Below are 13,640 nucleotides of genomic sequence, written 5' to 3' on the forward strand. Positions count from 1 at the left end.
ATTCCTCAAAAAACTGGAAATAGAACTGCCATATGATCCAGCAATCGCACTCCTGGGCATACACACTGAGGAAACCAGAATTGAAAGAGACACATGTACTCCAATGTTCATTGCAGCACTGTTTATAATAGCAAGGACATGGAAGCAACCTAGATGTCCATCTGCAGACGAATGGATAAGAAAGCTTTGGTACAGATACACAATGGAGTATTATTCAGCCATTAAAAAGAATACATTTGAATCAGTTCTAATGAGGTGGATGAAACTGGAGCCTATTATACAGAGTGAAGTAAGCCAGAAATAAAAACACCAATACAGCATACTAACGCATATATATGGAATTTAGAAAGATGCAAATGATAACCCTGTATACGAGACAGCAAAAGAGACACAGGTATATAGATCAGTCTTTGGGACTCTGTGGGAGAGGGTGAAGGTGGGATGATTTGGGAGAATGTCATTGAAACACGTATGTTGTCATATGTGAAATGAATCACTAGTTCAGGGTCAAGGCATGTTATAGGATGCTCGGGGCGGGCATGCGGGGATGACCCAGAGGGAGGATAAAGGGAGGAGGGAGGTGGAAGGAGGATTCAGGAGGGGGAACTTATGTAAACCCGGGGCGAATTCATGTCAATGTATGGCAAAACCAACCAATATAATATTGTAAAATAATTTGCCTCTAATAAAAAATAAATTAATTACACACACACAAAAAAAAATAAAAGCAATAATTCTTCATTCACAGGAAATTAAGCGTTCCAAAGTCTTTAACCGGTTATATTGATATGTTGAATTATATTCCCATGATGGCTGTAGATACAAGAAAATCTGAATTATATTAAGGCTCCCAGATCAAAGGTATCCTTTTCAAATCAACTATCAGTTCAGTTCAGTTACTCTGTCATATCCGACTATTTGCAACCCTATGAACAGCAGAACTCCAGGCCTCCTGTCCATCGCTAACTCCCGGAGCCCACCAAAACCCATGTCCATTGAGTCGGTGATACCATATAACCGTCTCATTCTCTGTGGTCCCCTTCTTCTCTTGCCCTCAATCTTTCCCAGCTTCAGGGTCTTTTCAAATGAGTCAGCTGTTCGCATCCGATGGCCAAAGTACTGCAGTTTTAGCTTCAATATCAGTCCTTGCAATGCACACCCAGGACTGATCTACTATAGAATGGACTGGTTAGATCTCTTTGCAGTACAAGGGACTCTCAAGAGTTTTCTCCAACACCACACTTCAAAAGCATCAATTCTCCTCTCCTTTTCAGAACAGAAAACTAAAGTCAGCCACTGTTTCCCCATCTATTTACATGAAGAGATGGGACCAGATGCCATGATCTTAGTTTCTGAATGTTGTACTTTAAGCCGACATTTTCATTCTCTTCCTTCAATTTCATCAAGACTTTATTTAGTTCTTCTTCACTTTCTGCCATAAGGGTGGTGTCATCTACATGTCTGAGATTATTGATATTTTTCCTGGCAATCTTGATTCCAACTTGTGTTTCCTCCAGCCCAGTGTTTCTCATGATGTATTCTGCATATAAGTTAAATAAGCAGGGTGACAATACACAGCTTTGAATTACTCCTTTTTCTACTAAGAACCAATCTGTTGTTCCATGTCCAGTTCTAACTGTTGTTTCCTGACCTGCATACAGGTTTCTCAAGTGTTAGGTCAGGTGGTCTGGTATTCTCATCTTTTAAATAATTTTCCACAGTTTATTTTGATCCACACAGTCCAAGGCTTTGGCATAGTCAATAAAGCCAATATAGATTATTTCCTGGAATTCTCTTGCTTTTTCAATGAAGGAGTGGATGTTGGCAATTTGATCTCTAGTTCCTCTGCCTTTTCTAAACTACCTTTAACATCTGGAAGTTCACGGTTCCTATATAATTGAAGCCTGGCTTGGAAAAATGTATGCATCACTTTACTAGCGTGTGAGATGAGCGCAATTGTGCTGTAGTTGAGCATTCTTTGGCAACGCCTTTCTTTGGAATTGTAATGAAAAATTACCTTTTCCAGTCCTGTGCCCAGTGCTCAGTTTTCCAAATTTGCCAGCATATTGAGTGCAGCACTTTCGCAGCATCATCTTTCAGAATTTGAAATAGTTCAGCTGGAATTCCATGATCTCCAGTATCTTTGTTCATAGTGATGCTTCCTAAGGCCCACTTGACTTCACATTCCAAGGTGTCTGGCTCTAAGTGAATAATCACACCATTGTGATTATCTGGGTCATGAAGTGTTGTTTGTACAGTTCTTTTGTGTTTTCTTGCCACCTCTTCTTAATATCTTCTGTTTCTATTAGGTCCTTACCATTTCTGCCTTTTCTTGAACCATCTTTGCATAAAATAGTCCCTTGTTATCTCTAATTTTCTTGAAGAGATCTCTATTCTTTCCCATTCTATTGTTTTCCTCTATTTATTTTCACTGATCACTGAGGAAGGCTTTCTTTTCTCTCCTTGTTATTCTTTGGAACTCTGCATTCAAATAGGTATATGTTTCCTTTTCCCCTTTGCTTTTTGCTTACAGTCTTTCCACAGCTATTTGTAAGGCCTTCCCAGACAAACATTTTGCTTTTTTTAAATTTCTTTTTCTTTTGGATGGTCTTGAATCCTGTCTCCAGTACAATGCCTTGAACCTCCATCCATAGTTCATCAGGCACTCTTCTGTCAGATCTAGTCCCTTAAACCTATTTCTTACTTCTTCTGTATAGTCATAAGGGATTTGATTTAGGTCATACCTGAATGGCCTAGTGGCTTTCTCCACTTTTTCAATTTCAGACTGAATTTGGCAGTAAAGAGTTCATGATCTGAGCCACAGTCAGCTCCCAGTCTTGTTTTCACTGACTGTATAGAGATTCTCCATCTTTGGCTTCAAAGAATATAACGAATCTGATTTTGGCGTCGGCCATCTAGTGATGTCACTATACAACTATACAAGTCAACTCTACAGCTTGGTAAAACAGCCATGTTACTTCGCCCATAATGTACCTGTTTAGTCCTCGCTGACCTAGATAAATAACATTTTGAAGAAAAGTGCTCCTTTTTCCCCTAACTTTAATTCATTCTTTTATTTTACCTTTTATTTTTTTAAATTCAATAACAGAATGGAAAACATCATAACCTGAGGTACCCCAAGTCAGGATGAAGAAAATGCAGAACTCCAGAGACAAGTTATTTTTTTTTTTTTCTGTCAATTTGGCTTGTACTCATAGATGTACTGTGGTATTCTCCAGGACCTGAGAGTAAGAAAGTTTGGTTTTAAAGTGTTTCTGATAATTTCATAATAAGTTAGTCCTGAAATTATAATAAAAATTACAAGGAATGGCCCACTGTCTCCATTGGGAAAATGTGAAAACTTAAAGAAAGGAGTAGAGAAAAGTGAAGTGGCTCAGAATTTGAGCCAATAGTATCTTTGTGGATGGGCTAAGAATGATCCAAAACAACTAACAATCAAAAAGACTACATGGTTGCTCTTGAAATAAACCCAGGAGAACATCCTTTAAGTTTAATTGGTAAGTACTTAGCTAGCCCAGGTGGGTAATAATGACCAGGAAGTGGACATGGTGCTGGAGGCTGGTGTCACTGTTATTCGTGACACTTGGGCAATAACACATCAATGTATTCCACAGAGTAGCAGTCTAAGAGCCATATCTTCTAATGAGATGGTTGGACAGATAGTTATAAAGGTCTAAATGGCCTAATTAATGTGTGTGTGTGTGTGTGTGTGTGTGTGTGTGTGTGATGTCTCTCCACACTTCAAGGCAAAGGATATTTAAGGAGGGTGGTTTGGGTCCCAAGGCTAACACTACTGCCTATGGAAAGGCTATCAGTTCAGTTCAGTTCAGTTGCTCAGTCGTGTCTGACTTTTTGTGACCTCATGGACTGCAGCACACCGGGTCTTCCTACCATCACCAACTTCTGGAGGTTACTCAAACTCATGTCCATTGGGTTGGTGAAGGCATCAAACAATGTAATCCTTTGTCATACCCTAATCTCCTGTCTTAAATCACTCTCAGGATCAGGGTCTTTTCTAATGAGTCAGCTCTTCACATCAGATGGACAAAGTATTGTAGTTTCAGCTTCAACACAAGTGCTTCCAATGTACATTCAGGACTGATCTCCTTTAGGATGGACTGGTTGGATCTCCTTGCAGTCCAAGGGACTTCCAAGAGTATTCACCAACACCACAGTTTAAAAGCATCAATTCTGCACTCAACTTTCCTTATACTGTAAATCTCACATCCATACATGACTACTGGAAAAAATATAGCCTTGATTAGGTGGACCTTTGTTGGCAAAGTAATATCTCTGCTTTTTAAGATGTTGTCTAGGTTGGTCCAAACTTTCCTCCCACAGAGTGTTTCTTAATTTCATGGCTGTACACTGTTTATACTAGCCAGGACATGGAAGCAAACTAGATGTCCATCATCAGGTGAATGGATAACAGACCTTTAGTACATATATGCTACAGAAGGAAATGGCAGCCCACTCCAGTATTCTTGCCTGGAGAATCCCAGGGATGGCGGAGCCTGGTGGGCTGCCGTCTATGGGGTCGCACAGAGTCGGACACGACTGAAGCGACTTAGCAGCAGCAGCAGCAGTACATATATGCAATGGAGTATCACTCAGCCATTAAAAAAATACATTTGAACCAGTTCTAATGATGGATGAAACTGGAGCCTATTATACGGAGTGAAGTAAGTCAGAACGAAAAACACCAATACACTATACCGATGCATATTATGTAATTTAGAAAGATGGTAACAATGACCCTATATGCAAGACCCAAAGAGACACAGATGTATCGAACAGTTTTTGCACTCTGTGGGAGAAGGTGAGGGTGGGATGATTTGAAAGAATAACATTGAAACATGTATATTATCGTATTTGGAACAGATCAACAGTCCAGGTTCGTTGCATGAGACAGGGTGCTCAGGGATCATGCACTGGGATGATCCTGAGGGGTAAGTGGGAAGGGAGGTTCAGGGGGTTCAGGATTAGGAACACATATACACCCATGGCTGAATCTGTCAATACGCAGCAAAAACCACACACATAATTAGTCTCCAATTAAAATAAATAAATAGATTCATGGCTGCAGTCACCATCTGCAGTGAATATCGAGCCCCCGAAAATAAAGTCAGCTTCTGTTTCCACATCTATTTGCATGAAGATATGGGATTATATGCCATGATCTTAGTTTAATGAATGTTAGCTATAAGCCAGCATTCTCACTCTTCTCTATCATTTTCATCAAGAGGCTTTTTAGAACTTCGTCATATATATCATAAGGGTAGTTTCATCTGCATCTCTGAGGTTATCTATATTTCTCCCAGGAATCTTGATTCCAGCTTGTGCTTCTTCCAGAACAGCATTTCTCACGATGTACTCTGCATATAAGTTAAATCATCAGGGTGACAATATACAGTGCTGAGGTACTCCTTTTCCTATTTGGAACCAGTCTATTCCATGTCCATACAGATTTCTGACCTACATACATATTTCTCAATAGGCAAGTCAGGTGGTCTGGTTTTTCCATCTCCTGAATAGTTTTCCACAGTTTATTGTGATATACACAGTCAAAGGCTTTGGTATAGTCAATAAAGCAGTATTTTCTTTTCTGAAAATATCTTTCCTTTTCAATAATCCAGAGGATGTTGGCAATTTGATTTCTGGTTCTTCTTCCTTTTCTAAAACCAGCTTGAACATCTGAAAGTTCATGGTGCATATATTCCTAAAGTCTGGCTTGGAGAATTTTGAGCATGAATTTACTAGCTTGTGAGATGAGTGCAATTGTGTGGTAGTTTGAGCATTCTTTGGCATTGCCTCTTTGGGATTGGAATGAAAACTGACATTTTCCAGTCCTATGGCCACTGCTGAGTTTTCCAAATTTGCTGGCATATTGAGTATGGCACTTTCACAGCATCATCTTTCAGGACTTGGAACAGCTCACCTGAAATTCCTTCATGTCCACTAGCTTTGTACCTAATGAGGCTTCCTAGCAGAGAGTCGGACACAACTGAACGAATGAACTGAACTGAACTGAAGATAATCACAATGGCGTGATCACTGACCTGGAACCAGACATCTTGGAAGGTGAAGTCAAGTGGACCTTAGAGAGCATCACTACAAACAAAGCTAGTGGAGGAGATGGAGTTCCAATTGAACTTTCTCAAATCCTGAAAGATGATGCTGTGAAAGGGCTGCACTTAATATGCCAGAAAATTTGGAAAACTCCGCAGTGGCCACAGGACTAGAAAAGGTCAGTCTTCATTCCAATCCCAAAGAAAGGGAATGCCAAAGAATGCTCAAACTACCGCACAATTGCACTCATCTCACAGGCTAGTAAAGTTATGATCAAAAGTCTCCTAGCCAGGCTTCAGCAATATGTGAACCGTGGACTTCCAGATGTTCAAGTAGGTTTTAGAAAAGGCAGAGGCACCAGAGATCAAATTGCCAACATCCGCTGGATCATGGAGAAAGCAAGAGAGTTCCAGAAAACCATCTATTTCTGCTTCATTGACTAGGCCAAAGCCTTTGACTGCATGGATCACAATAAACTGTGGAACATTCTGAAAGAGATGGGAATACCAGACCACCTGACCTACCTCTTGAGAAACCTGTATGCAGGTCAGGAAGCAACAGTAAGAACTGGACATGGAACAACAGACTGGTTCTAAATAGGAAAAAGAGTACCTCAAGGTTGTATATTGTCACCCTGTTTATTTAACTTATATGCAGAGTACATCATGGGAACGCTGGGCTGGAAGAAGCACAAGCTGGAATCAAGATTGCCGGGAGAAATCTCAATAACCTCAGATATGCAGATGAGACCACTCTTATGGCAGAAAGTGAAGAGGAATTCAAAAGCCTCTTGATGAAAGTGAAAGAGGAGAATGAAAAGTTTGGCTTGAAGCTCAACATTCAGGAAACAAAGATCATGGCATCTGCTCACATCACTTCATGGAAAATTGATGAGGAAACAGTGGAAACAGAGTCAGACTTTATTTTTTGGGGCTCCAAAATCACTGCAGATGCTGATTGCAGCCATGAAATTAAAAGACGCTTACTCCTGGAAGGAAAGTTATGACCAACCTAGATAGCATATTAAAAAGCAGACAGATTACTTTTCCACCCAAGGTCCATCTAGTCAAATCTATGGTTTTTCCCATGGTCAAGTATGGATGTAAGAATTGGGCTGTGAAGAAAGCTGATCGCTGAAGAATTGATGCTTTTGAACTGTGGTGCTAGAGAAGACTCTTGAGAATCCCTTGTACTGAAAGGAGATTCAACCAGTCCATTCTAAAGGAGATCAATCCTGGGTATTCATTGAAAGGACTGATGCTAAAGCTGAAACTCCAATACTTTGGCCACATCATGCAATGAGTTGAGTCACTGGAAAAGAGTCTAATGCTAAGAGGGATTGGGGGTGGGAGGAGACGGGGACGACAGAGAATGAGATGGCTGGATGGCATCACCGACTCGATGGACATGAGTTTGGGTGAACTCCGGGAGTTGGTGATGGACAGGGAGGCCTGGCGTGCTGTGATTTGTGGGGCTGCAAAGAGTCGAACAGGACTGAGCGACTGAACTGAACTGAACATACACTTGAATTCACATTCTAGGATGTCAGTTTCTAGGTGAGTGATCACACCGTCATGATTATCTGAATCGTGAAGATCATTTTTGAACAGTTCTTCTGTGTGTTCTTGCCACCTCTTCTTATTATCTTCAGAAAGGCAATAAGCTGTAAATATGAGGAAAATATTCTCATGGTAAGGAAAACAGATATCTCTATTGGTAAGAACAAATTCAATGTGTCGTGTCAGGACTTACTCAGGACAAATGAAATAGCATTACGTTAGTAGTACAATGACTCCATGCAAAGAAAAAAGCAGCAGAGGCATCTGTTTGTTTCTCATTTTTATTCATACTTCAAGTCCCTATCCAGCCCACACCCAGTACTATTTCTCTGTATATCATTCCTACAAGGTCAAGTTGTATAGACGCCCAGACCAATTAGAATATTTTGCTGATAAAATTGAAATGGTAGTTTAGGAGAGGCCTAAACTGATATTTTGGACAAACTCTGGATATAGTGAGGGAAAGGGAAATGAGGCATGCTGAAGTCCCTAGGGTGGCAAAAAATGAAAACAAGGACATGATTTGGCTACTGAGGCACAACGACTACCTGACAGTATAACCTTTGAAAAATTCAGGTTGACGTGTTTTCCCCCATGCTCAGACGCCTGCAGTAGGGCTTTTATATTCTATTACTTTGAAGTAAGGATAATTTACTTTCCCCTTTTCTTGTGCTTTATGGAGTCATTTGGGGCAATAGACTCAGAATGAAACATACAAGTGTCATTTGCAAGTAGCAACACCATCATGAGAAAGAATGCAATCTTCTTGGAGATTTATTGTATTCTCCCTAGCCTCAGGCATCTCCCTAGTAAAAGATAGTATGACCCAATTGGCTAAACTTGTAGTTGTTCATGTTAAGAAGTCCTTAGTCCTTAAGAAGGTCACAAAAAATGGTCTTGCAAATATATGCACGTTGACAGATTCCTATTTTGTTTCTAATGATCCCCCTTCTAGAATGACTTCATCTGCAACTGCTCCCTTTTTCTGGACCTTTCAGCTCTGTTACCATAATCACTGACCTTTACAAAATTCCTGTTCAAAACACATAAACACATTCCTTTTAAATGTATCCTGGTTTCCCTGAAATTAATAGACATGAATGATTCTGATCAGTGACATCACTTTAACTCTCAGAAAACTCACCAGTGGTCTCTTTAACAAATGTTCTTTGGAGATTTCAACCCAATGCAGCTAGATTACATGAGTATTATAACAACCTTCTGATAGAGACACTGCCTAAAGGGTTTTCAGCCAAATCGTCCGCAAAATGGATGGAAAAAAAGTGCCATGACCATACCTGGCTGAACTCTCACACACTGAGTCTTCATCTTCATATATACATTATTATCCTAGCCCCCAAATCCATCTTGGGTCTCTTTGGCAGTCCTCAAACTTTTGCACTCTAAGACAGTGTTCTTTCTATTTTCTCATCTGAATCATTTCACTATGTACTTCCACCTGCTCACCCAATCATAGAATGACAGTCCAATATGATTCCCTCATGATTCCATTTGTCTAGGGAAACACACTGGTCAAAAGCTTGTCAGTTTAGTGTGAGATCATTCTTTCAAAATCCTGAAAAACAGTGAGGCATTATAATGGATCAACCTCTACAATGGCTGTTCTCCCTTAATATAATACTAAGTGCTGCTAGTACAGCCAAATTATTGGGAAAGTAGAAGCTGGTACAGTAGGCGAAGCCCAAATCAGCACCATTAAAAATCCCTCTACATTTAGAGCAACTTCCTGAAAACTAATAGGACATAACTAACTTTATAGCCGAAAGACACCATACAACTGATGCTGCAATAAAGATGTACATTGAGTCAGGAAAAAGGGAGTATAAGCAATCAGCTTGGGAGCTGAGTCCCAAAGAAAGGACACAAATAAGGAGATGATTATTATGGGCTTGGAGAATCACTACAGTGTGACAGATTCAGAATGTTTAACGGGGCCCTTTGCCTCGGATCTGACATAGCAAGATGAGTCCATTCAGCTGGTTTGAAAGCCAGTGTAATGAACAGTAGATCTCTAAAAAATTTGTACCCCACTAGTGAAGAACATGTACACATCTATTTATTTCTGAAACAACACAGAAGAATCAGAGTGAATCTGCTCAGAATGATGGCCAGCTTCCCAGGACCATCACAATGTGTATCTCATACCCCAAACCACACTCAACACATACTTTAGTTCTTCTTTCTTCATAGCTGTTCCCATCTGGGATGAATTTGCCATTCCTGAGACAGGGAAGAAAATGAACTTAGGACAAACAGAATCAGTTCATACTCAACCCTCAAGAGTTCTGTTCCCGAAATCTGGGAGAAAATCCCAACCTCTAGTTGTGTTTTTGGACTCTGAGAAGAATAGTCGCATAATACTGCTCGGTGCCATTATGCCGTCTATCTCCAACCCCATCTCCTACCAATGTGAACATTGCCAGAAAACACTGGGGTGTCACATGACGCCCATTCTTGGCCTGTCCAACTCTCCAAGCAAAGACAGTGGCAAATGTAGATGACACAGGATTGTCCACATATAAGGCCACCCATTTACCATAACAGTCAGTGTTTCATTTCACATTATTCACTAGGAGAAAGATAAAATGAGAAGTCATGTGTGCTTGTTTCCAATGAAAGAAAAATAAAAAGGAATAAACCACATTGAAATAGAGAAATCATTTAACAGATACAGTTGAAGCCTGAGTAACAAGAATGCAAAATCAGTTATGGAAAAATGTGCAAGGACAAAGTAAACATTTTAACAAGAAATGAGAAAAAATAGGGAAAAAAACGCTCATGAAGAATAAAATAATGAAATAGAAAACACATTAGAAGGAAATAACAGAGAAAATGTGACACAGAAGAATGTGTAAGTAATCTGGAAGATTCTATAATGAAAAACACCGAAGCAGAATGGCAAATAGATGAGCAAACTTACAAATAAAGACCAGTTTAGAGAATCTCTTGGACAATATATATATATAAATGAGCATCACATTATTTGGGGACTCAGAAAGGAAGAAATACAAAATAGTTGATACTACATAGATAAAATTATGGCTGAACTGTTCCAAGACCTGAGGAAAGAAAGAAACTTAGAAATCTACTGAGATAAAGAACAGAGAGTTCCAGAAAGTTGAATGAAGACTGAAATGAAGACACCTCAAAATTAAATGGAAAGTTGAAAAGAAAGTGAAATGGAATAAGGGAAAGGAAAGTACACGAGAGAAATCCACAAGGTCATCAGCTGACTCACGATTTCTGAGGTGGGGTTGCACTGGGCCTTCTTAGAATTTACAATTGATGTTGGAATTGTTGGCTACTCATGGAAGACTTTGGAACCTGACCAGGCCCATGCTGACCATGCTCGTGTTGCCAGAATTCCATTGGTGAAGATCTGTGGTTTGATCTCTTACAGTACTACCTCAAGGTAACTGAGAGAATCACGGGTTGTGAGGGGGTCAGGAGGTGAGACCTGAAGTATGGAAGCCAGGGCACTTTCCTTTCCCAAATGGGAAAACTCAGGCTCATGCAGGCTGACTGCAGAGCCTGGATTCGGGTCATGCAGCTAGCAGCTGACAGGTTGAGACTTGACGCTTGGGGACTTAATGTGTCCAAGTCTTCCTCAAAGGAGCTCTGGTTACATCCTGAGAGTCCTTGGTAACTCTGACGGAGGCAAGGTGAATTAAGCACCTTTGTTGGAATCATCCTTCCCTGAGTCCTGCCGCCACCAAACATCCTGCTGCTCAATGAGTTTGAAGTTGCCTGGGCTCTTCACTCCCACCCCTCATCCTGGGAAGGCCTATCAGTTGGAAGTGGTTTCTCTCTGGTGCCCCAGTGAACTTTTGTGTTGACTTTGGCATATTTGGTGAATTTGTATATCCATTGCTTGGCCTTTCTCCACCACACAGGCAATGCTGGAAATGGCTTCAGGATGGTTGGAGATACTACTGAAGAGATGTTGGAAGAAATGGACATGTATCTCAAAAGGGCAAGACATTGTGCCTGCTGATCATATCTCCCACATTGCAGGACATATCATATTCAGTTTCTGAAACATGAGGGTTCCCTGTTTACATTTGTGTCCCTGTGTTTTGCATATGAATGTAGATGAGTTGCATATGTTTGTGTCAACTGTATTTGTGCCTGCTTATCTTATGTGTATGTCCAGCCCCCTGAAAACACATAGATGAAGACCAAAGATGTGAGATATGGAACAACTAGAAAAGGAAGCATACATAGTCTTCGGGATAATGGCCAAAGTATCTCTGTGGTGCCACAGTCCAGGAGAGGAATCAGGAAATGATGGTCATTGATAACTCAGGAAGATGGCTCCACAAATCTGGAATTACCTCGAGACAAAAAAATTATCAACATCTCTGCTCTGTTGTTGTGTGTGTGTGTGTACTTGGAAATGAGTGTGGAGAGTTTTAAGAGTCATGCAGAGTAAGTCAAGTAGGGTGTGGCTTTTAAACCATTGTTAGTGGACCCTTCAGTCTGTGGCTGAACTGGCCTGTGGAAATGGAGGACACAGTACGGTAGGACCCAGGATTTAGAAGAGGCCAAGGTTATTTGGAAAAGTGCAGAGTCTGAGAGGAGGAAGCTCAGAAGGTGAGACTGCTCCACTGGAGACACGTTCCACACCTGTGAGAAACATACAGGGGAACATCCTGGATAAATGTGTTGCTTAGCATCAGCCCATCAGCCTGGACACTCTCTCATATAGTGTGGTACACATTGGGAGTGTGTGAAAGAAATGACCTACTAAAATATTTGCTGTATATATTACTCACGAAAATATTTTCTTAGGATCGTTGCTAAAAATCATTACTAAAACAATATATCTTGTTTAGAAACCTGTTTTAAGTGCAACAGTACTTCTCACCCAAAGGTACTCTGTTTGGACCACTTTGTCCCTGGCTAATATAGCACTGTTGTTATCTCAGAATGTTCGTTATAGAAAGGAGGCGCTTCATAAAACTTCACAGACTTGAGATATTATTTCGTATATTCTCAGCAGCTAGCAGAATAGTATAAAATTTCCTGCTTAAGCTAGTAAGGTGACTATTCCCCTACCCTTTTTCAGTGCCTTTTCCTGGAGTATTAGCTTTGTGCAGTGGCAGTATCATAGCCAATGAGGTTTATCCGATGGAATGATTATTGCTAATTAAAAATCTGGAGTATTTCTCTATCCTTTTCACTCTAATTAAACTTTGTCGTGTATGGATGTGAGAGTTGTACTGTGAAGAAAGCTGATCACTGAAGAATTGATGCTTTTGAACTGTGGTGCTGGAGAAGACTCTTGAGAGTCCCTTGGACTGCAAGGAGATCCAACAAGTCCATTCTAAAGGAGATCAATCCTGGGTGTTCATTGGAAGGACTGATGCTAAAGCTGAAACTCCAATCCTTTGGCCACCTCATGCGACGAGTTGACTCACTGGAAATGATTCTGATGCTGGGAAGGATTGGGGGCGGGAGGAGAAGGGGACGACAGAGAATGATGGCTGGTTGGCATCACCGCCTCGATGGAAATGAGTTTGAGTGAACTCCAGGAGTTGGTGATGGACCGCGAGGCCTGGCATGCCATGATTCATGGGGTCGCAAAGACTCGGACATGACTGAGAGACTAAACTGAACTGAAACTTTGTTACACAAAGCTCTGAATGCCAGAGACCATGTCTTTTGGGTCTTGGAGTAAATTTTTCTCCTTTGGGGACCATGGATATTAGTAGAATTCACCATAAACTATCATCTTGGACATTTTTCTGGGATCTGAAAACAAGGTAAGAACACTCAAAACATTACCTCTTCTACTCTTCTTGTACACACATTTTCTACTTGGTTTTATTAACCCTACAGTTTGCCTGTGAGTGAAAGCTGTGGGTCTGAGACACACAATTTCTTGTGAAGTTAGAATTGAGTCTTGCTTGTTGTTCCATGGTACCTCATATAGCTAAGGTTAGCCCAGAAATGGAGTCTGACATGGAC

General features: G+C 40.6%; 1 pseudogene; it reads left to right on the plus strand.

Annotated features, from left to right (window-relative positions):
* Positions 1-12,757: 12,757 nt before the first annotated feature.
* LOC129557959 (U4 spliceosomal RNA) lies at positions 12,758-12,829 on the plus strand (annotated as a pseudogene).
* Positions 12,830-13,640: the final 811 nt, after the last annotated feature.

Source organism: Moschus berezovskii, chromosome Y (assembly GCF_049115385.1).
Source record: "Moschus berezovskii isolate FMDL1 chromosome Y, NW_MosBer_1.0, whole genome shotgun sequence".
Classification (NCBI taxonomy): domain Eukaryota; kingdom Metazoa; phylum Chordata; class Mammalia; order Artiodactyla; family Moschidae; genus Moschus; species Moschus berezovskii.